This window comes from Toxorhynchites rutilus, chromosome 2, assembly GCF_029784135.1.
Source record: "Toxorhynchites rutilus septentrionalis strain SRP chromosome 2, ASM2978413v1, whole genome shotgun sequence".
In the NCBI taxonomy this organism is placed as follows: domain Eukaryota; kingdom Metazoa; phylum Arthropoda; class Insecta; order Diptera; family Culicidae; genus Toxorhynchites; species Toxorhynchites rutilus.
This window is the reverse complement of record NC_073745.1, coordinates 321374795-321399770: the sequence shown is the minus strand read 5'-3', so window position 1 is coordinate 321399770 and position 24976 is coordinate 321374795.

The following is a 24976-nucleotide window of genomic DNA, read 5'->3' as shown; positions in this document are numbered from 1 at the left end:
ACTTCTATTATAAACTTCTCTCTGTCCAACTTCCATCCTGATTTTATTACGTTGCAACACAAACAGTTAGAATTTCAACAAGATACATTCATACATTGTTGAATACTTAGAATAAAGTATATTTAACGTCAATTTCGCTCAGAGTTGTTTGTTTATTTATCGTGCTTAAATATGATAATTTCAGCTGTCCAGTTTCTATAAGACCATTTCAAAATTCGACTAATTTTCGGCAATTCGTGTTGGAATACTAATTTCTCGATATTTTTCCATGTTTTCGAAATAGCGACCTTGAACTCTTTAATCGTGGTGTTCAGTTTTCCCTCAGTGTAGATTCTGCGTACAAGGATCCCCCTAAGATTTTCAACAGGATTCAAATCTGGAGAGCGAGCCGTCCAGTACAAAAAAAAATAAGTTTTTGGTCTTTAATCCATTGCTTAGTTTCCTTGCTGTTATGAATAGTAGCATTGTTTTGCTGAAATGTGAATTTTTTTGACGATATCCAAGGAAAAACGATAGGAGAGAGGATGCCAGAACATGTATTTAATCCTTGAATGATGTGGAAGCTATCTTGAGCTTTCCGGTTTCCGGCTCCACCGAAATACCTGGTTGAAAAAAACTGTTCCTTCTTCCGTAAATCACACCAGTACCCGTTGAAACCATCAGGACCATCCAAATTGACCTTTTTTTCGTCAGTACATTGTACTATACATTGAAGAACTTCTCGTTATGGTATATAGTAAAATGTATTCTTTTGGAAACATTCTTTGTCACAACATACCATGTCCCACTGTCGGTTCATGTGAGCTTTGGCAAAACTCAGACGTTTTCTGATGTGAGATGGTGTAAGATGTGGAGCTTTAACCTTTTAAACCCTCTTTATGTGATGATTTTTTCCAAAACTTGACGAATTGTCACCCGAGTAACATTAAGGTTGAAATATTGTTTTATTTGCATAAGCGATTTTGAGGTATTTGAAGCTGTTCTAGCTATTTCCCGCTTATACCGGTCAGAGAACTTCGATTTACGTGAAGCTCTCTCCTTCTTACCGTATCATTGGAGATTCGTCAAATAATTGAGCATTACTTGATGGGATCGTCGAATCCGACGAGAAATTACTCTGATACTAACATTTTCTTGGTGAAATGCATCGATTTCCCTTTATTTGCTCTCTGTGAGCATTTTTCCCTACGGCATTTTCCAGATTTATCGATCAAAACAACTAAAACAACGGAAAAATGTAACTGGTCGTATAGAAACTTGACACTTGAAACCTTTGGTTTACGCTAAGCGCTTGCACACACACTTATGAAAATCATGCAGTGTATGGTAGACACCAATACCAATACACTAGAATATAAATTGAAGCATTGTTTGTTTACAATGGCACAAAGCAGAAGCAAGATGATGACCTGGTCTTATAGAAGTTGGACAGAGTGTATGTATAAGTGTCATCAAACACACAAATGTCATGCAAATGTAAATGTACTATTTATAGTAAACGAATGAGTATTTTCTTCATGCTAATAAATTAGTTTTTTCTCCACAACGAATATTTTCGATGGTACAGATTTTTAAAGGTGGTATCGGTTCTGAAGTAACGGGGTGTAGCAGAACGAATTCAAATGAATATTTTGAAACTTTAAGACAATATGGTGGATAACACAATTGAGGAAAGGCGGATCCTTCGGTAGAAGGAGGCCTGGATGATGATAGCTCAGGAATTGGTATTATATGGCACTTCAGGAATACCATTGGATGTGGCACAGGAAAATTAATCACTTGGAAAAAAACACAGGAGTTCAAAACACGTGGAATACTTCTAAACAATTTGGTTAGTTTATTCGCGATCTTACACGGTTAAAGGTTGAATTCGGAATGAAAATATTGCATTGGTAGGGATCGATTCATTTGCACTTGTTTAGTTGTATGCGTTTGATGTTGTATTTCGGGTTTCGCTGCTGGTTGTGGTTGTGTAATGCACCACATACTGCATTTAGAATGGGAGGGAGCTATTTGGATGGGAATAAGGATAGGGATGGACATTGGAATTTGGAAGTAGGGATACTTGCTCAACATTCGCGCTGTTGGTCGCGAACACAATACCTACACCCAAAATTGATTTTTAGCTCACGTTTTGTCATCCCGATTTATGACATTAAATAAGACATAACATAACAGAAAATGTCATGACTCACAAATACTGGTCAGCATTTGTATAATATACATGGTACAGCAATATAAGATTAATACGAGCGAGCGAAACAAAAGACAAATAAGCTTTCCGCATACTTTGCCACATACACAGCCCAGACCGAGATAGGTATTGTTCTCCTTAATGCGTTCCTTTTTTACTCTTAGAAAACACTTCCTAACTTCATTTTATAATCAGGTGCAATATTATCCGGTATTTGCTGAACAACTGCTGAAGCATCATTAGCCATGTGGATTGCATGGTCGTGTAAAATATCTTTGCATTGCAGCCGGCCTTGGTTCGATCCCCATTGACGTCGTTTAAACTTTTTTTTGGCACAATCCCAAATGGAATGAGAAAAGAAAACAAAAAGAGATGTCTGCACGCATACATATAAACCATTTTTAAGCTTTTAAAACAGCTCATTATTGGCGCATTTTACTCTCCAGCACACTAAATGGCATCATTTCTGCCAAAGATGACATGTTTTCTGCCAATTCAAGTTTGGGTGTAGAGCTTTATGGGGTTTTTGAAAATTCGAAAAATTGCCAAAATGGCGGTCATTGTAGTTAAAAATGAATTATTTTTCATTTACTGTTTCAGCTCGACAAGTACCGATCCTCGGAAAAATCTGCAAGCTACCGAACACGCAACGCTTACACTTTATTATCAGAACGTACGCGGCCTCCGCACCAAAACGAACGATCTGTTTTTCGCTTTGTCCAACAGTGACTACGACGTCATCGCATTCACTGAAACCTGGCTCAATAGCGACATCCAAAATTCTGAGCTTACACGGAATTACACGATCTATCGCTGCGATAGAAATTCAAGCACCAGCTGTTTCCAGCGAGGAGGAGGAGTTTTGATCGGCTTGAGAAACGGACTGCAGGGTGCGTCGGTCGTTGTTGCTGGGTGTGAACGACTAGAGAACATCGTCGTTCGCATTACGTTACCGAAGTCCGAAGTATTCGTATGCGTTGTTTACCTCCCACCCAACAGTGAAACGGTTTTATATGAGAATCATTCTGCTTGTGTCCAGAAATTGATTGAACTTGCCGGCGATAAAGGACGTGTATTGGTTGTAGGAGATTACAATCTTCCCCACTTGTGTTGGATGCATGATGAGGACATAAATTCTTTGTTACCGGTAAACGCTTCTTCCGAGCAAGAAATCGCTTTGATAGAGCTGGTTGTAGGATGCGGTCTCTATCAGATTAATGATCTGACTAACGCAAATGGGAGGCTGCTTGACTTGGCGTTTGTTAATGAGAAGAATGTCGATTTATTCGAACCACCGTTACCAATGCTCAACATAGATCACCATCATAAGCCATTCGTTTTGAAATTCGAAATCACTAGGGAAAGCCACAGCTCGAACGTCTCGGACGCTTATGATTTTGATTTTCGTCAATGCGATATTGCGTCGCTGAACTTAATGATCTCGGCTATCCGTTGGGATGAGTGTCTAAAAGGGTGCACCATCGACGAGGCTGTTGCCAATTTCTATCAACGAGTGTTCGCAATAGTCCGTGATATCGTCCCAATGAAAAAACGACGCCGATGCGGTAGGAAGAGACACCCGTGGTGGAACAACACGCTGCAGCATCTACGAAATCGTCTTCGCAAAGCCAGGAAACGTTATTTTCGGTCGAGAAGTGAACTGTGCAAGGTTGAGCTACGTGACTTAGAGAGCGAATATAATTCTTTACATGCGCGATGCTTTAATAGCTACATTCGTCGCACAGAAGACAGTATCAAACAAGATCCCAAATCGTTCTGGTCGTACGTGAAAAGTCGAAAGCAGGCAAATGGAATTCCTCATCATGTCTTCTACAATGGGATTTCAGCCGAGACTCCACTCGACTCGGCAAACTTGTTTTCCTCTTTCTTTAGCAGTGTGCTAAGTAAAAACCGAACACCTTCGTCTGAAGCGTATCTAGACAGTTTGCCTCGATATGATTTTAATATGGCGTCTTTCAACTTTTCTGTCGGCGATGTGCTGGACAAACTGCAGGGACTAGATGCTACCAAGGGCGCGGGACCAGACCGACTATCTCCGCTTTTTATCAAAAATTGCGCCGACTCGCTTACCGTTCCCACTACCATCCTCTTCAATCGTTCCATTAAGGAGGGTATTTTCCCAAGCTTGTGGAAAACTGCGGCTGTCACTCCCATATATAAATCTGGCAGTATACACGACGTCGAGAACTACCGTGGCATCTCTATTTTGAGTTGTTTGCCGAAAGCCTTCGAAAGTCTCATCCACGATTTGCTTTACCCGCACGTGCATCGAATCATTTCCGAGCACCAGCATGGTTTCGTACGAAAACGCTCGACCACAACAAACCTGATGGTTTATGTCTCTTCGTTGGTCGCCGCTATGGAAAATCGTCAGCAAATTGATGCCATCTATATCGATTTCACAAAAGCGTTTGATAGAGTTCCACATTCTCTTGCGGTGGACAAATTGTGCAGAATGGGCCTACCCGCTTGGCTGACTCGCTGGATTCTTTCCTACCTCACCGAACGTCGGGCTTACGTACGCATTGATGGAGTTAACTCGGTCCCTTTTGACATCACGTCCGGTGTACCTCAAGGCAGTCACCTAGGCCCTCTTATATTTGTGCTATTCGCCAACGATCTCTGCCATTCCATCAATTCTCCGAAAATAATGTACGCCGACGATCTGAAATTCTACCGTGTAGTCTCATCAGTAGTTGAGTGCTGTGCCATCCAAGCTGACATTGATGCGTTGCTGAACTGGTGTGAGCTAAACGGAATGGAGGTCAACACAAGAAAATGCAATATAATCTCATTCTGTCGGACAAGAAATCAAACGGTCTTTGACTACAGAATGTCCACAACGAGCATCGTCAGAGTCAGCACTGTCAAGGACCTCGGTGTGCTACTCGATAGTAGGCTGAATTTTGCTCAGCACATAGCAGCCACAACAGCCAAAGCATACTCGATGCTTGGCTTCGTAAAACGGAACACGCAGCAGTTTAAAGATGTATATTGCCTGAAGACACTCTTTTGCGCGCTGGTACGCAGTGTACTTGAATATGGTGTGCTCGTGTGGGCGCCATATCATGCCGTTCAGGTGAACCGAATTGAGCGAATTCAACGAAACTTTCTTCGATATGCGCTTCGCTTGCTACCGTGGAATGATTCTGTTCGGCTGCCACCGTACGAGCAACGTTGTGCTCTGATACAACTTCAGAGCTTGGCGAGTAGACGGATTCTATTGCAGCGGCTGTTTGTTTTCGATATCTTCAACGACAACGTGGACTGCTCGATACTGTTGGGAAACATTAACATCAATATTCCGGCCAGAACAACGCGGCGTGCAGCTTTCCTCCGTCTACCAATGCATCGTACTATCTTTGGACAGAACAACCCGTTTGATGTATGTTGTTGCCGTTTTAACGAAGTGTTTAGTAATTTTGATTTTACCGTTTCCAAGAACGTATTTAAAAATAGAATAAGCTAATCTGTCTGTACGATCAATTTCGAAGACTAGTAAATAAATAAATAAATAAATTTTTCATGAAAAATCGCTGTTTAGAAGCTCACAAAAAATCGAGATAAGATAATTCATTTTTACATGCTGCGGTATTTTTTTCAGTCGAATCGGTCGAGTAGATCCTGAGATATCGATACCACAGATGAAAAAAAAACATGGTTTAGAGAAAAACGCGTTTTGCAAATTCGTACAGCAAATCAATTTCCCTTGAGATGACCCCAGAGTTATTGCTGTAACTTTTCAACGAGGTGAAATATCGAAAACCTTTTTAGGATTATATTTCCAAGGTTTCTGAGGGCATATGCATCCCAAAAATGCAAAAAAAAATACCCATAATACCTTTTGTGGCTGTCATGCTGAGGAACAAAATAAAATGCTTTAAATAGAAATATCGAGATATTTATTCCCTGTTTAAAGAAAAGACAACACTGATAGTAAACAAGTATATAAACTGGAAAAAATGCGTTTAAATAAGTAAATAAATTGGAAAAAAGGCTTTTAATTTTTCAAAGATCGATTCGACAAAGATCGATTCTCTGGTTCCGATTTAATCAGTGAGTCTATCTAGGCAATTCTAGACAATCAATCCTAGTCCGAATTGAAGAAAGTCTGTCTGCTTGTGTTCACTAACGACCTACGGGACATTTGTTTGTTCAGAGCTCAAAAAATCGTCTGGAATTCGGGCCTGTACACTAGAATACTTCCTCAGGAGCTACAATGTGTACCTACTAATGGTATCAATGTGAGCTGCATTGGTATCTGCTCTGGGAAGTCACTTTTGGTTAGATTTTTCTTTTGTATGCGTGGAAATTGTTCACACTATACAATAGATTCATGATTCATTAAATCTAACATTAGTGTTTGCAAATGTTGAAAATATAATATTGGATATCATTCACCAAAGCTTTTTTTGTATATTATTTTCAAATATAGATGAATATATAGAATAGAATAATCTTGCAACGAAATATGTACCACTAAAATCGTGTTGCAGACTATTTTACGAGCAAACCGGAACACTAGGTTTCGATTCGATCAAAACAGTGCTATCCGCTCTAGTCGATGCAAAAACCAAGGGTGCTTTCAAAAAAACACAAAATACCTCATCAATCAATTTTACGTTTTCACTAATCGTTCAAATTTTATTAAAAGCAATGTTCGTGCCCGATTTGAATACAGCGCTGGCCGCTTGTATGATGCCGAACGAACAATGATTTATGTCTAACGTTTCATCGCGATCGAAGAGGCTCATTCGCAGGTTATACGAGTAACGCTCCTAACTAACGTATCTGTGCCAGTTGCCGTAAATCGTAATTGAACTGTCTTGTAAAGTTTACTCATCTATGTTTGCGATTGGTGTCGGCGTGCAACTAATTATATACTGTGATAACCTAAAAACCAAACTCCTTCGACGTTGAGACTCAATAAATCCACAGGAAATCCTGTTCGTTGGCCGTAGAAACCACATCCCTTTCACCATCCGCCGCCGTTTTGTGTTCTAGAGGCACTGAAGCATTAAGTAACATTCTTTTTATACCACCAACAAAAGCCATAAACGAGTTCTGATAGGGTGGCAAGTAGCGCGAAAATAGTACACAAAAAAATGGGTGCTGGAAATCGTTGTGATAATTAGTAAAAACGTACATTGGTTTTCAATCGTTGGATTGTGGGACACGGCTACGAAGTCATCATGATAGAATTTTAATTGCCGCAGGGGTAATTAAAAAATCGCTTCGATACGATTGCACAGTTAGGTATTTCAGTTTGCAAATTCTAGCGAGCCTAAACAGGTGAAGCCAGGATTTTTATCATTTCCACGATATTTGCTAATGGTCTAGCTCTTCTGTTATCACCACTCAAAGCTGCGTAAACAGAGTAACTTGTATACACCATTTGTAGATTAGCAGATTGATATTCGATTGGTTGTTTGATAACGAAAATGCAAGAGGTCTCGTGCTGTGACTCGTGCATATAACTGTACACATTAATTAATGGTAAGAAAGAGTGACCCTTGCTGAAGATCGTATCAGCGTTTGATTTCAATCTGAGCTTCAAATATTGAAAACATACCTGCGTGAAAACATGTTTATGCTAATTTGCCTGACAGCCTTGTTTGCGGAGTGCCCTTCGCTGCCGGAGTTAGCACCACTTTACTCAGCCCGAGCTGCCACTGATCTGATTAATGTGCGGTGTCATGTGCACCCTCGGAAAGCACGTGATTGCACGCGCACTTGATGTAATGAGCTGATTTCTGGGTCATGTTTAGGGTTGATTGCGCGCATCTATCACTTTTGGAATTTTCGAATAACGCTGGACACGCCCTTCAGGTGAACGGTAATGACACTTGAAAACCCGTGGCAAATATTATGTGCAGTTGCTAGGGAGTCCAAACTACAGGGTGGGCCATTTAAAGTGGAAGGATTTGTTTTTGCAATAGCAAAGTAAAGAAGTGGAATTTTAAATTTTTTTTTTGAAATTCATTTATTTTGGTTCAAGGAGATTTGTTCTAACTACTTTTTGATTATGATATCTCGTAAATGACCGCCTCTGGCCTTGACCGCAAAATGTGCCCTTTTTTCGGCATTTTCCATCACTTTGCCCAATGTTTCGGCCGATATGGCAGCAATTTCTTGTCGGATATTGGCTTTCAGCGCAGCCAGGGTCCTTGGTTTACCAGTGTATACCTTGGATTTTAAATATCCCCATAAAAAAAAGTCAGGAGGCGTCAAATCAGGTGATCCCGGTGGCCAGTCATAATCGCCGTTTTTCGATATTAATCTTCCGGGGAACATTTCGCGCAATAATTTGGTCGTGGCAGCCGCTGTATGGCATGTAGCGCCGTCCTGTTGGAACCAGTAATTGTCCAATTGATTTTCACGAACAAATGGCAATAAAAAGATGCCTAACTCTTGTGAACGATGGCGACCTGATGTCGATGGAGTCTCTGCAACACTGGCTCGAACGGCATCAATATTCTCGTCGAAACGTCTTGGTCGTTGTCTGGACAGATGACTGGCATTACCAACACTACCAGACGATATAAATTTGGCATATAATCGACGTATAGTGTTGTCTCCAGGCGATGTTTTAACTTTATTTTTATTTTTCCACGCACGTTTAGTTAACACAATTGAGAAGTTATTTTGAATGTACAGCTGAACAATTTCAGCGCGTTGTTTAGGTGTGTATTGTTCCATGGTTAAAATTGTACTGAAATGACGCTTCCAACGCGGTATGACATTTGTTAATCTGACATCTCTGTCAAAAGTTATGGGGTTGCCAGATGCTTCCACTTTAAATGGCCCACCCTGTAGATCATAGGGTTAGAATATGGTTTGAGGTTGATTTGTAATTGGAAAATTCTTAACAACCTTTTTGAAAATGTAATTAAAAAAATCGAGGGGTTGTATCCGAGACACGACCTCTTAGGACGTAGGACTGCGCAATCTTTTTTTTTTTAATTTGTTGGTTTACCATTTCGGATATTATTTGCGAATACGTCGAAATTTCATGAATTCTCTTTAGTAAAAAGTTCCGTGGATCCTGAAAAGGTTTGATGGCTTGCAATGCCAGATGCACTTCAAGTGAAATATTCGCTAGCGTTCACAGCTCGAGGGGAAACATAAAGCACAAAACGAGCAGAAGAAGCGACCTTTGTTGTTTCGGGCACAGGAAGATTCTGAGAATTTTCCTCAGAGGAGATGCAGTACTTATACGCTAGCGACAGCTTACTTACTATGTAAGGGTGGAGTTTACTTCGCAAATATTCTCTTTTCGCTATACCTGTTCGTTGTTTCTATTCTAGTGGCTGCATAAGTTGTCCGTTAATGACAGCTCTGTTCGGGAAAGCACACAAATGGACAGAACAAATGTATGGGGAAATTGGAATGCATCCAAATTTCATCAATTTAAACCATATACAGACTATCGGATTGTAATGTATAGCATATATAAGAAATCTTAGAAAATTTCCGATTCGATTGGTATGCAAAACGTTAAAATCCGTTCGCAGCAAAAATAGTTATAAACGTTTACTTTATTTCATAAAAACGTGACATGTTTTCTGATTTGGCACCCTTAATGTAAGACGTAGTCCTACGTCAAAAAGTAAATGTAATTTGAAAATGTAATTGAAGAAGAAAAAACGGAAGAGGAAGAGAAAAGGGAAGAAGAAGATTATCGATTAGTGATATTAGTGATATTTATATTTACAACAACAAATTACAGATAAACTTATTATTGAGTCAGAAAGAGATGATGTACAAATGAATGTTTTCAATTGATAAATATGTCAAATAAATTTAATCTATTGATTTACGCTTTTCTCAACTCAGCGACTATGAAACTAAGAAAACTTGTGTATTTATAAACCAGAATATGGTGTTGCTTACATGTTAAAGATTAAAAAATTTAGCAAAGAAAGCAGTTGCAAAACATTTCAATCAGTGGATTTAAACATCATTTTAGAAGTGAAGAGAAGAATCGTTCAAAGTAGCGTACTGTTTCAACTAGAGGCAAACTCAAGAGAACTACAATAACTTTGTTGTGGGTGAGATGGTATTTTTCTGTTGAAATATTTTTGGTCAGCTACTTAACATTCAGTATAATTGAATATATGTATGTTTGTCTAAAAAGTTTGTCCTTAAAATCTGTTCGTTTTCCGGACTACCCAATATTATCTTCGGATATCCAAAGTAGTTAGGAAAGAGTACCAGTTCAGCTGCTATCTGGCTTGAAACCTGGTTATCTGGTTTAAAAATCTACCTTTTCGGTATTGTTAACTACGGACTTGCGGCTTAGTCCGTAGTTCTGCTTTATTCACTTCTATATAAATTTACCCTAATTCGACAGAATTGCCTTGATCTAATTTTCGATTCACGTAAAGTGGACAAAATGATTGTTTACCTAAATGGTCTGCGTTTGGTGACAGCAGAAAGAGTTTCTTTTATTTTGACGAAGGACTACATATGCTTAAACTTAAACTGGCTTTAATTCGGAAACCTACGCTACTTAGTACAGCTCTGTTGTGTCAATTTAAAGGATGAGAGAATTTGGTACTGGATACAAATGTAAAACATTGAATTTAGTGGAATCAAATTACAGTTTAGAAACAAAAAAGTATAAAGTTATTGTTTTTTTTAGGCGGTAGGTGTTTTTTTCCTAATATGCATGATAAATAGATATTTGATCTTCTCATAGCTTTTCGAATTTCGCTTCAATGTAACTTAAACCCCTACGATTTAATTTCCACAAGAGCGGACCCAATTTGAATGCTTCGATCCATCACACATCGAGTAATTCTACTACTCTGCTAAGCATTCTAGCGCAGGTGCACCGCAAGGGTTGTAGTTTTTGGCACAATCATTTCATCACGAGTGATGACTCGATGTTGTACGTGAAAGGGTTAAATCCTTCCTGATGAGCCTTCAATTCAATTGAAGTATTCAATATTTGCCTCGAATTTATTCAAAAAAAAAAAAAAAAAGGGTGGGTTATGTCTATGATATAACGGCAAGATTGACGTGGGACTACCTCAGCTTAGCAATCATTTGTTTGTATTGATTTAATTTTTAATAAAATGAAACAATTTCCGAATTCAATTAAATTCAATATATTTGCTTTGTGAGTAAAAAGCTTGTATAATGCCATGTAAGGTCAATTCATGCATTTTGATAGATTATGTTCTTCGTTACAAGTAAATTTAATGACAGTTCTTTTACGTTTGGTATGATGCCTAAGCCAAAACATGTGAACGAAATAATGATCAAACGTCATCTAATTCAGCCTCCTCAACCCCAGACATCTTGGTTTTGAAGTCTGGGTTGGGGAAACACATTTCAGTCGGAACAAAAATACTCCCGACTTACATGTATTTTCAATGCCAATTTCCCCACGCTCCTTGTATTTGAAGTCTGTGTTAGGGAAACACATTTCAGTTGGAACAAAAATACCCCCAACATGCATTAATTTGCAATGCTTATTTCCCCAAGACACCTTGGTTCTGAAGTATGTGTTGGGGGAACCCATTTCAGTCGGAACAAAAATACCCCCGATTCTCATGTATTTATAATGCAGATTTCCCTAAGCCTGCTTGGTTTTGATGGCTGTGCTGGGAATCCGTAAATCGGGCCAGTCAAAACGAGGTAGTTAGGGCGTTTAGATAAAGCTTAACATTTTACAGTCATTCTATTGTTTATCTAATGAAAACAACATTTTATAATTAGCGATAGAAGCGTGGAAATATTTCCTATTAATTGATGTAAAAATCTTTCCGATCCAGAAAGAAATGTTCGAAAAGTATTCGGAATCTTTGATTTTTTCCTGCATGTTCTGTGTTTGGGTTTTAATTTTACCCCCCATATACTCTGGTTAAACGTAGTCCCACGTCAAAATCCAATACTGTATTTTGTTTATAACTTTTTATTGCATGTGTGAAAATTGATAAAATTTTGGATAAAACTAGTTCAGAGTGTAATGTTGACATGTGGAAAATTTCTTCCAAACAAGAAGTGATTCGACATAAGCATGAGCGCGGTCGTAGAAATTCCAGACCAGTCCTACAGGTGAATCGCGAAACATTTGGGAATCGATCTTTCGATTCGACCGTGTGATAAAATCGTTCAAGGAGACCCAGACGACTCAATGTCACCACTGTCAGCGGGAGAAAAGCGAAGATGGCCGACCCCGTGAAGGCAAGAAAGGGATGGGATTACTTCTAGCTCAATCCAAACCTCTCGATTCGGAACGTGGCCAAGAAGGTCAATTCTTCCGTCTGGTTCGTCCAGCAAACAATGAAGCGGATCGGGCTTCATGACTTCAAGGTAAGGAAGGCGCCTAACCGGAGGATGAAGGGCAAGCTCCGGAAAACAGAGAAGGTCTTCAAAAACAACCAAGATTAGGAAAAAGAGTGGTAGAAAGTGTGGGAGGAAGATGGCGCATATGTTGCACACGACTTGATGGGTAGCGTTAAGTCCAGGGTTATGAAGTTGGAGTGTGAGTCGGAAGGATTTTCATTCTATTAGTAATTGTATCTGCCATACAAATGAAACAGAAATTTCTGCATTACTCGAGAACTAATCAAACAAACGAAACCCAATTTGGTATGTGGAGGTTTCAGGGTGTAATAAATGATTCTATGGTGGTTAGATACTCCTCCTCCCTTCTTTGGGGGGAGGGGGGCGTTGCTGCCATACAAATGAAACACAAATTTCTGCATTACTCGAAAACATTTTCTTTTTTAAATTTTAGGGGACACAAAACGTTTCTATGGTGAGTAGACACTCCTATGAAGTGGAACTAAATTAGACGTGTGGAGGTTTTATGGGGAAGAAACATTTTTAAGGTGGTTCAACACTTTTCCCCCCTCTCTAAGGGGGGCTCCCATGCAAATGAAACACAAATTTCTGCATAACTCGAGAACTAATCAAGCAAACGAAACCAAATTTAGCATGTGGAGGTTTTAGGATGCAATAAATGTTTGTATCGTGGTTAGATACTCTTCCCCCTCTTAGAAGATGGGCTGTCATACAAATGAAAAACAAATTTCTGCGTAACTCGAAAACTAATCAAGCCAAATTTGGCATGTGATGATTTTAGGAGGCACGAAACATTTCTATGGTGAAGAGACACTCCCTCTCCTCTCTCTAAGGGGGGGGATGGGCGGTGATGGGGGTAGGTCTGTCTTCTATTCTATCATATTCTCTGTATCAAATATTTACTCCATGTAACGGAGAAACATGTTACTTGCAAGTGGTTGAAAAATCTTGATCGAGAATTGTGTCTGAAAATAATCTGATAGTTTTGGTAGAAATACTAGGAACTTTATAGTAAAAGGTCAACGGGGTCGATTAGAAGATCAATCAATGAACAGTTCTGCGATTGGACTCATGAACTTGCGCTTAGTGAGAAAACGTGAATGTTTGAAGGTATTGCTAATAAAACACAAATGTTGGGCGGGACGAAGTTTGCCGGCTCAGCTAGGATAATATAAAGCTGTTGTTGTGGGATGCAATGAACCTTTATTATTGTTCCTTTAGGAACGGTTAACCGTAGGTTTTATTTACTTCTATTTTCAATTTGTGACGATCACTTGAGAGGCACAATCGAAGCTCAAAATATGTGAAAAAAATCGAGTTTGTTTTATTGTCTAATTAGAGAAAATCGCAAATAAAACGTTCTGATGAAAACGTTCCAATGAAGAACGTTCTAAATTTCATTTTTGCCAGCAGGAGTCAGAGTCGGAGTCGGTGCTCGGTGCTTTTTCTCCGACTCCACAGCCCTGGTTTAGTCCAAGGTGCGTGCATTTAGCCTTGGGGAGAAGATTGAATAATCCAACTTTGCCAAAACATAGCATGTTGTTATGTGGTTATTTATTCCCTGAGAGTTTCAAAAATATCCGACTTCAAATTAATTCTCGGTGATCATTTTTGTCAGTTGCTTTTTTCTCAAGTATGGTATTTAACCGTTTGGGTACGGGGAAATTTTTGTGAACATGCGAATGAGCTTGATTATATTAGGCTGTCAAAAAAGTCCTGCGGTTTTTTTTTTGAATTTTCATTTGTTCATAAAATTAGTTACAATCATCTGTTTTAAGTCAAATATGCGCCGTTTTGTTCGATGACTTGTTCCCAACGAGATGCCAAGTTCATAATACCCCTGTTATAGAAGCTCGCTTCCTTATTGGCAAAAAACTCGGATAGCCAATTTTCACAGGCCTCTTTTGTGGCTATCTTCTGACTACCTAGCTCGTTCGCCATGGACAAAAACAGGTGGTAGTCACTTGGTGCAAGGTCCGGACTATACGGCGGATGCAAAAGAACCTCCCATCCGAGCTCCCGGAGCTTCTGGCGCGTCACCAAAGAAGTGTGTGGCCTGGCGTTGTCCTGATGGAAGACAATGCGGCCTCAGTTTATCAAAGATGGCCTCTTCTTCATGAGTGCTACCTTCGAGCGGTCCAGTTGTTGGCAGTACAGGTCCGAATTGAGCGTTTGGCCATAGGGAAGCAGCTCTTAATAGATTATTCCTTGACAATCCCACCAAACACACAGCAGAACCTTCCTGGCCATTAATGAGGGCTTGGCCACCGTCTGAGCCGCTTCAACGGGCTTCGACCACGACCGTTTGCGCTTCACGTTGTCGTAAGTAATTACGATCCACTTTTTGCTTGCTCGATATTTTTTGATAAAAGGCTGGCTGTATAAATATTAGGCTGTCAAAAAAGTCATTTCATCGCCACCGCCTTTTCATCGCCAGTCACCATCCGCTTCAGGAACGGGTCGATTTTGTTGCGATTCAGCAGCAATTCACATGCGTCGATACGGTCAAAGATGTTTTTTTTTGCGTCAACGTGTGTGGAACCCATACATCGAGCTTCTTTGTGAATCCAAGCTTCTTCAAATGGTTAATAACGGTTTGTTGACTTATCCCCAGCTCTTGGCCGATGCTACGGCTGCTACTATGCCGGTCTTTCTCGGCTAATTCAGCGATTTTGTCGCTATTTTCGACGACCGGCCTTCCGGAGCGTGGCGCATCTTCTACGACCTCTACACCAGAACGAAAACGTTGAAACCATCTTTGTGCGGTGGAAATGGAAACTGTATCGGGTCCATAAACTGCACAAATTTTATTGGCAGCTAGGGATGCATTTTTGCCTTTGTCATAGTAGAACTGTAAAATATGTCGGATTTTCTCTTTATTTTGCTCCATATTTGCGACACTATAACTCACGAACGACTTAACCAAACAAAACACTGTCAAGGACTCTATTATAGCGCGCAAAAATACCTTTCCAACAAGCTATAGTATGACTCGATACAATGAATACAACTGGAACTACGCGCTTACAACGACACCTCGCGGAAATACCGCAGGACTTTTTTGACAGCCTAATATTTATACAGCCAGCCTTTTATCAAAAAATATCGAGCAAGCAAAAAGTGGATCGTAATTATTGATTGTAGTTGTTTTCATGGCTTTGGGCTAGAGGGCGCTATATTTTTTTAAATATTTTTTTTCTGGAAAGCTGAGGATTTTTTACATAACATATCTCTCTGGTATGATGCAATTTTTTTCGTTAACAATTTTCCATTTTACTGCGCATTTTTGTTGTTTCTGTTGGATGTTGTATTGATAGAATTTTAATTATTATGAGGGGATTCGACAAATCTCTTAACCTGATTTGTCGAAGTTTCTCCTTTTATTTATTCGGGTAAACGTTGCATTCAGGTTAATGTTGCATTCGGAGAAATGTCGCATTCGGGTAGATGTTGCATTCGGTTTTTTGTTGCGTTCGGGTGAATGTCATCCTGTTAAATGTGCTTCGGGTAAACGTGTTCTGGGTGAATGTAATAATTGTAACAATCTATATATAATATATAAATTTCTGCCTGTCTGTCTGTCTGATTCTTATGGACTCGGAAACTACTGAACCGATTGCCGATAAAATTTGTAGATAGGGTTTTTTGAAGCCTGGGAAGGTTTTTACGGTAGTTCGAGACTCCTCCCCCCTCTCTAAGGGGGGGCTGCCAAACAAATGAAACACAAATTTTAGCATAACTCGAGAATTAATCAAGCGAACGAACCCAAATTTGGCATGTGGAAGTTTTAGGGTGCAATAAATGTTTCTATGTTGGATAGACGCACCTACTCCCTCTCTAAGGAGGGAGTATCATACAAATGAAATACAAATGTCAGCATAACTCGGGAACTAATCAAGCAAACGAACTTTGTAACCCGCGACGCTGTGAAAGCGTGCGAGCCAGTCGCTACCGGGGCTTTTTCGTAGATAAGCGGCTGGCTTAAGCGCCACTCCTGCGAAGAGGAGACCAGCCGCCGTGTTTGCTGTCGTTGCCCGGCTTTGAGACACCCAACACCTGAGGGCGGGTTTGTCCTTTTGTCGCTAAACCCGGTTTGTTCCGCGACTGTTGGCTGCGCTCCAAAGAGAGACCCGCGACACCGTTTGTCCGCGTTCCGAATCTAAAGCAACAGAAATTCACTCCGGTGGTTCTCAATGAACACCGTTTATACTGAAATTATCATCACTGGATCTACTCAATGATGATCTCCCACCCACCTTGAACCAGCTTCAGAATGGGAAGCGGGGGTTGAAGATTTCCGTAACAGAAAGGAGTCCCAAACCCAGGAGGACTCGTGTGACCTCACTACACAATTACTCGTATTGACGGGTTTTAGGCTACACCGCAAAGCCAGTAAACATGCAGAACTTTCCTTCCCTAAACAAACTTTAACGACATTTATTTTATCAAACGAAACTCGATTTAATCAATTACATACATTTTTCCCCATAACAAACTCATGTATATATTCAAACAGCATTCAACTACAGACGATATAATTTTATACAAACATGATTATTTCAACAACCTTAATTTAAACATATACATATTTTTATTTTATTTTCCCTCGGGTTTCGAACATCGGACCCTGAGGTTCGGAACTGCGCATTTCCTATCTACACTACGTTTGCACCTCGACCAAGCGTTCTTCTATACCGATGGGCATGTGCTCACCATCGATATCGGATCATCCAGAACACGCTTCAACTTAGTGTGGCTTTTGTTTCGTGTGGCTTAGAGACGAATGAACTCTCAGAGTTTAAAGTCTCTCTAATTCAATACCTCCCTCCTTCGTGTGGCTTTTGTTTCGTGTGGCATTCGTTAGTTTTGTGTGGTTTTTCTGTCTCTATTTATTCCCTACAAGCGCATGTATTAGTTACGGAAATAAATAGATTTGTACTCACGACCTAGGATTTACGTGGTTCTGCTTTACCGTCGTTCGCTGCAGACGATGAACGGGACAATGAATCTCGAGTCCACACACGGACGAGTGATGGCTCCGTGCTGCGTACCCTGTGATGATTTCCTTTCTTGCGCGAGTGCCGTTATGCGTAAGCGCTCGCGCGGCCACCAGAATTGACGAGTGTGGCGGCAAAATTCCGGACCTCGTACGTGGGGTCAGTAGCGGTACTCCCTAAACGTTAACAGCAGAAACGAAACACCACACAAATGCCACATATATTACAAACTTAGTCATGCCACATGCCACGTGTTTGATCTTACCTCCAATTTAATTTGCTGGTGCACTGGAGAGTATCTATCCCTTTCAGCGTAACAATGATACACTGATACACTTATGCTAATCACGCTAATCTAATCACACTAATGAAAATAACGGAAAAAAAAGGAAAAACTTTGAAAAATACTAACTGCGATGCACTAAACTCCGTCTATTACCTTCAATCTTTTACTACGCGGTACACAATTACTGACCGCTTCTGCCTTCTTCCACTGACAAAGTCGGAATGGGCGACCACACTTTTCGATCCTCAGATCAGCCAGATATTCAATGGAACCGGAACTACGCAATTGTTAACGATGTTAGCAATTCCGTAGTCGTTCCGAAGTCCCTTCTGTGCTTGGATTTGTCCCGCTTTCAAACGTTCGCGGGCAATTGTTTTTTCATCTCCCGAGCGCAGTTTAAGTCGAGTCGCTGGCCGGTTTTAGGTTTCCAAGAACAAGAAAACCCGCCGAAAGACTCTTTCCACTTGGGGGAAAAAAACAGAAAATGAAAAAAAAAGTCTACGAGGCATGTGTTGGTGCTCTGCGTCCTGGCTAAATTGAGCCGCCGAGTTACACCTGGCACTCAATATGGTCAGCCGCCCAAATCGAAAATGGGAACGGCACTCGCATTGCCATGCATCTCATTCTACACAGAGAAAGACACTCAGAAGCACACACCGCTGTTGATTCTGAGCTGAAGAAAATAGTACGAGGGGTTCTCCAAAGTAATTTGTGGTACATGCTACAACTTTAATTTGGCATGTTGTAACCCGCGACGCCGGGGAAGCGCGCGAGTTCGTCGCTACCGGAGGGTTTACGCAGGTAAGCGGTTGGTTTAAGCGCCACTCCCGCGGGGGAGACCAACCGCCGTTTTTTCGCTTTGCCCGGCGATGAGACACCCAACACCTAAGGGCGGGTTTGTCCTTTCCTTCAAAACCCTGGTTTGTTCCGCGACACCGTTTGTCCGCGTTCCGCAATTCCAACAACAAAGGGACACTTCGGCCGATCCAATGAGTACCACCGATTTACGCTGAAAGGGTCTCCTCACTGGACCTACTGAACAATGTCAGTCCCACCCACCTTGAAAACCTAGTTTCGTAGAACAGGAGCGGGGGTTGAAAAACTTCACAAGAAGAGGAGTCCCAAACCCTGGACTCGTGACTCGTGACCAACTGAAAATTCAATCGATTTGTCGGGTTTAGAGGGGATAGAGTGTTCTACACTATCTCAACAACATTTATTAAATCTATATAATTATCATCTCATTCACATTACTACTGATATTCTAAAATCACAAAACTGATTCAATTACACACTCTACCAGAAACATTTAATGAACCATATAACCTACACTTCAAACATAAACATTTTATTTACAGTATCGGTTTCGAACCCTCGACCCATAGCGTTCATATACTCAAGCACAACGCGTTTACTAACTGAACTATCCGCTCATATTGAATGTGTTGCGTTCTATACCGATGGGCATTTGCCTACCATCGGCATAGTGCTTCGCTGTGTGGCATTGTTCTGTGGTTTTTCATTGTTAGTGATGTGGCTTTCTAATAATTTATCCTACAAGCGCATGTGTTATTGGATAAAAATAGTTTTCGTACTCACACAACCTAGGAATTACGTGGAGCCGTTCTGCTTTATCGCCATTCCTAGCGATGAATGGCGTTACTGCTGCGTTGTCTGCACACGGTGTCATACGTGATCCGTGGGGTGATTCCTTCGTGCGCGAGTATTATGCGCCAGCGTACTACGCGCGACCACCGGAATTGTCGGATTTGGTGGTCGTATCCAGACCTCAAGCGCGGGGTCAGAAGCGGCTCTTCCTCTATACACGGGGAACGAATACCACACAAATGCCACATTTTAACATCAAAACCACAATTTAAATTACGCCACGTGCAATAGAACTTACCTCGAATTTTATTTAGTCGATGGGAAAACGAAGTTTCTCACACCGAAAAACACTAACGACGACTAACTGGTTTTGAACATGGAACAAAAAAAAAAAACAGAAAAAAAAACTTATCTACACTGACTGTACGATGTAACTCTGCACCGACTTTACCTTTTTGACTTTAACTCGCGGTTCGAAAAACTAACTTGACCGCTCCTGCCTATTCCACGTTTGAAGTAAGAATGGTCGAGCATATTAGTAAATCCTCAGATCAGCGAGATACTAAAAGGACCGGAACTACGTAATAGTTAACGATGTTAACTATTCAGTAATTATACCGAAGTTCCTCTGTGTTTTTATTGGTCCGGCATTCAAGCATTCGCGGGCGATACCCTTTAACCTCCCGAGCACAGTTCAAGTCGAGGTGCTCGCCGGGTTTTGGAAGTTCAAGAATAAGAAAAACCCGCCGAAAGACTCTGCTATTTTGAGGAAATATCCAAAAGAAAAAATACCAAAAAAGGAAAGCATGAGTCTTCTAGATGTTCTAGACCATGCTACAATGTGGAGATGTTAGGGTGCAATAAATGTTTCTATGTTGGATAGACACACCTCCCCTCTCTCTAAGGGGGGGCTGCCATACAGATGAAACACAAATTTTAGCATAACTCGAGAATTAATCAAGCAAACGAACCCAAACTTAGCATGTGGATGTTTTAGGGTACAATAAATGTTTCTACATTGGATAGACACTCCTCTCCCCTTTTAAGGAGGGCTGCCATACAAATGAAACACAAATTTCAGTATAACTCGAGAACTAATCAAGCAAACGAACCCAAATTTGACATGTGGAGGTTTTAGGGTGCAATAGATGTTTCTATGGTGGATAGACACTCCTCTCCCCTCTCTAAGGGAAAGGGGGCTGTCATACAAATGAAACACAAACTTCTGCATAACTCGAGAACTAATCAAGCAAATGGAGCCAAGTTTGAGATGTGAGAGTTTTTGGGTACGATAAATGTTTCTATGATGGTATGACACCCCACCCTCCTATCAAACGGAGAGGGGGTTCCATAAAAATATTACACATATTTCAACCAAACATGACAATTAAAAATTTTCGGAAAACTCTGAAGGGAAATGGGAAAATTCGGAAAAATCAATTCCCATATGTTCTATTACTACATAGTGACGAGTGTTGTTAGTCCATTTGATGTTTGCGCCAACGGAATTGATTTTTGTTCGATAGTGGAAATGGATTTTAATGTGATAAAACGCACTCCTATATCTTCTTGTATCTATATAAATAAAAATGGATCGCCAAATGTATTGATATTTCTGTATCAAACATTTATTCGATGTAGCGGAAAAACATGTTTTTGCAAGTGATTTAAAAATCTTGAACGAGAATTTTGTCCGAATATAAACTGATATTTTAATGACGAGTTTAGGCAGAAGTCCTAGGAAATTTATATTAAATATGAATTTTTTTTTATTTAAATCGTTTATTTTTACAGGCTCAGTTACATAGGTTTAAAGGAGCCGAACTCCTTACTGTATTGTTACTAGTATATAAACATTTTTCCTTAATTCTAATGTTAATAATATAGGAAACCGATTACTCGCGGTCGACTCGAGTTTAGAAGGGTGACATATTTTCTTCAGGAAAAGGAGGGGATATGAGGATATATTGACAATGATCACACTCACACTCTCAATCACACTCTCAATCACACTCATCACACTCAATTCTTAAACCTATCTTATATCTAATATGTATTTACATTTCATCTTATTCTTAAGAAGGGATCCGATCTCTCACAAAGGAAAAGGAAAAGGAAAAACTAAGGGTGTAAGGACAATCACACACGAAGATCGATAGCTTTAAGGAATACATATATTTGGGACATGTAATCAAGGTCTAACCGAGCCAACACGTCTGTCACCGGCATCATGGGCTGCCTTCCTCGGGCCCGAAGGGTGACTACTAAATTCGATCTGGCGACAAGATACAGCTCGCACGACCAAACAACGTGCTCGATGTCGTGGTAACCTTGGCCACAAACACAAAGATTGTTGTCGGCAAGATGAACACGAAAGAGTAGCGCATCTAACGAACAGTGATTGGACATGAGTCGGGAGAAGGTGCGAATAAAGTCCCGACTCAAGTCCAGACTTTTGAACCATGGTTTGAGGCTAACCTTAGGGATAATCGAGTGGAGCCACCGGCCCAATTCATCTTCGTTCCATTTGCGTTGCCAGTTAACTATGGTATTTTTGCGGACTAAAGAATAAAATTCATTGAAGGCGATTTGACGCTGATAAATATCGCCTTCAATTGCACCTACCTTTGCTAATGAGTCAGCCCTCTCATTACCCGGAATTGAGCAATGTGAAGGGACCCAGACAAAGGTAATGACATAACAGCGTCTGGATAAAGCACTCAAAATTTCTCGTATTCTCTCAAGGAAGTACGGCGAGTGCTTTTCCGGCCTCACTGATCGGATAGCTTCGACAGAGTTAAGACTATCCGTTACAATGTAATAGTGTTCAACAGGTCGTGAGGCGACGCTGTCCAGCGCCCAGTGTATCGCTGCCAATTCAGCAATATACACTGAGCAAGGATTCTGAAGACTGTGTGAGGTGCTAAAAAAATCGTTGAACACTCCAAATCCTGTGGACTCATTCATAGAGGACCCATCAGTAAAGTACATATTATCACAATTGATATCCCCATACTTTGCATCGAAGATCGTTGGAACGATCCTCGATCGAAGATAGTCTGATGTTCCATGGATATCCTGCTTCATGGACAGATCAAAATGCACAGAGGAATTGATGTAGTCAGGAAAACAAACACGGTTGGGAATATACGAAGAAGGATTAACCTGCATGGAGACGAATTCATGATATGAGCTCATGAATCCAGAATGAAAATTTAGCTCGATCAGCTGCTCAAAATTTCCGATCACCAATGGGTTCATAACCTTACACCGGATGAGGAACCGAAGAGATAATAAATTGAAGCGATCTTTTAGTGGGAGTAGGCCTGCCAAAACCTCGAGACTCATGGTATGCGTTGAGGGCATACATCCCAACGCGATACGGAGACAAAGATACTGAATTCGCTCGAGTTTAATGAGGTGTGTTTTGGCAGCTGATTGAAAACAGAAACTGCCATACTCCATCACTGAGAGAATAGTTGTTCGATACAACATTATAAGATCTTCGGGATGGGCTCCCCACCAGGTGCCGGTAATTGTACGGAGAAAGTTTATTCTTTGTTGACATTTTTTACTCAGATACCTAATATGGGCCCCCCAAGTACATTTGGAGTCGAACCAGACCCCAAGATACTTGAATGACATAGCATGAGTGATCGGTTTACCCAAAAGTTGAAGCTTTGGTTTTGCTGGTCTATGCTTCCTAGAAAAAACCACCATCTCTGTTTTCTCCGTGGAGAATTCGATCCCTAGCCCAATGGCCCAGGTTGAAAAATTGTTCAAAGTATCTTGTAAGGGTTCTTGCAGGTCGGATTCGTTTGATCCTACGACAGACACCACTCCATCATCTGCAAGTTGTCTTAGGCTGCAATTTTGTGTAAGGCAATTGTCAATGTCGCTTACGTAGAAGTTGTACAAAAGGGGGCTTAAACATGAGCCCTGGGGGAGTCCCATGTAAGAGACTCGACTTACTGCCGAATCTCCGTGATAAAAGTTCAAATGTTTCTCACAAAGCAAGTTATATAACATATTATTCAATAGAGGCGGCAGACCCCGAGATTGTAATTTGTCTGACAAAACCTCTATTGAAACAGAATCAAAGGCACCCTTTATGTCCAAGAATACTGAAGTCATTTGTTTTTTTTTTCGGTGTAAGCCATTTGAATTTCTGAAGAAAGCAACGCAAGACAATCATTCGTCCCCTTGCCCCTGCGGAACCCATATTGTGTATCTGAGAGTAGGCCATTCGTTTCAACCCATCGATCAAGGCGAAACAAGATCATTTTCTCCAACAATTTCCGTATACAAGACAGCATTGCTATTGGGCGGTACGAATTGAAGTAGGACGCGGGTTTTCCGGGTTTTTGAATAGCTATAACTCGTACTTGTCTCCAATCATCTGGAACAATATTATGCTCCAGAAACCGATTGAATAAGTTCAACAAGCGATGTTTCGCCACATCAGGGAGATTTTTCAGCAAGTTGAACTTAATTCTATCCGATCCCGGAGCAGAATTGTTACATGGAAGGAGAGCAAGAGAGAATTCTACCATCGAAAACTCGGAATCAAGATCGCACCTATCTTGTGGTATATCTCGAATAATTCTTTGCACTGGAGCGGAATCGGGACAAACCTTTCGTGCAAAATTAAAATTCCATCGATGTGAATATTCCTCGCTTTCATTGGATGAAGAGCGATTTCTCATGTTTCGAGCCGCTTTCCATAATTTTTTCATTGACGTTTCTCGTGATAAACCTCCCACGAAATTTCGCCAATAAGCACGTTTTTTCCCTTTGATCAAGTTTTTAAATTGATTTTCAAGGTCCAAATACGTTTGAAAATTCTCAATGGTTCCACGTTTCCGAAAAGCTTTAAATGCATTCGATTTATCTCCATAACGCTTGGAACACTGGCCATCCCACCATGGATTGGGAGGCCTTCGACGAATAGTGGAACCTGGGATGGGTTTCGTTTGAGCGCGAACCGCGCTGTCATAGATCAAACGAGAAATGAAGTTATACTCCTCCAATGGAGGCAAACCATCTCTGGAATTGATGGCTAGAGCAATCGCGTCCGCATATTTTTTCCAGTCAATGTGTCTTGTGAGGTCATATGCCATGTTTATAGATTCAGAAGAATTCGACCCAATGGTGATGGAAATTTTGATTGGCAAGTGATCACTACCGTTGGGGTTCTGGATTACATTCCACTTGCAATCTAACGATAGTGAATTCGAGCAAAGCGAGAGGTCAAGAGAACTTGGTTTAGCAGGAGGTTTAGGTACACGTGTTGTTTCCCCAGTGTTCAAAACGGTCATATTGAAGCTGTTACAAAGGTCATATATCAACGATGAACGATTATCGTCGTACGGTTCCCCCCAGGCAGTTCCGTGAGAGTTGAAGTCTCCCAAGATCAATCGTGGCTCAGGAAGGAGTGAGCACATGTCAACAAGTTGCTTGCGGCAAACCGCAGCTCTCGGAGGCCAATACAAGCTGACTATACAGAGGTCTTTGCCTCTGATGTTTGCATGACAAGCAACAGCTTCGATCCCT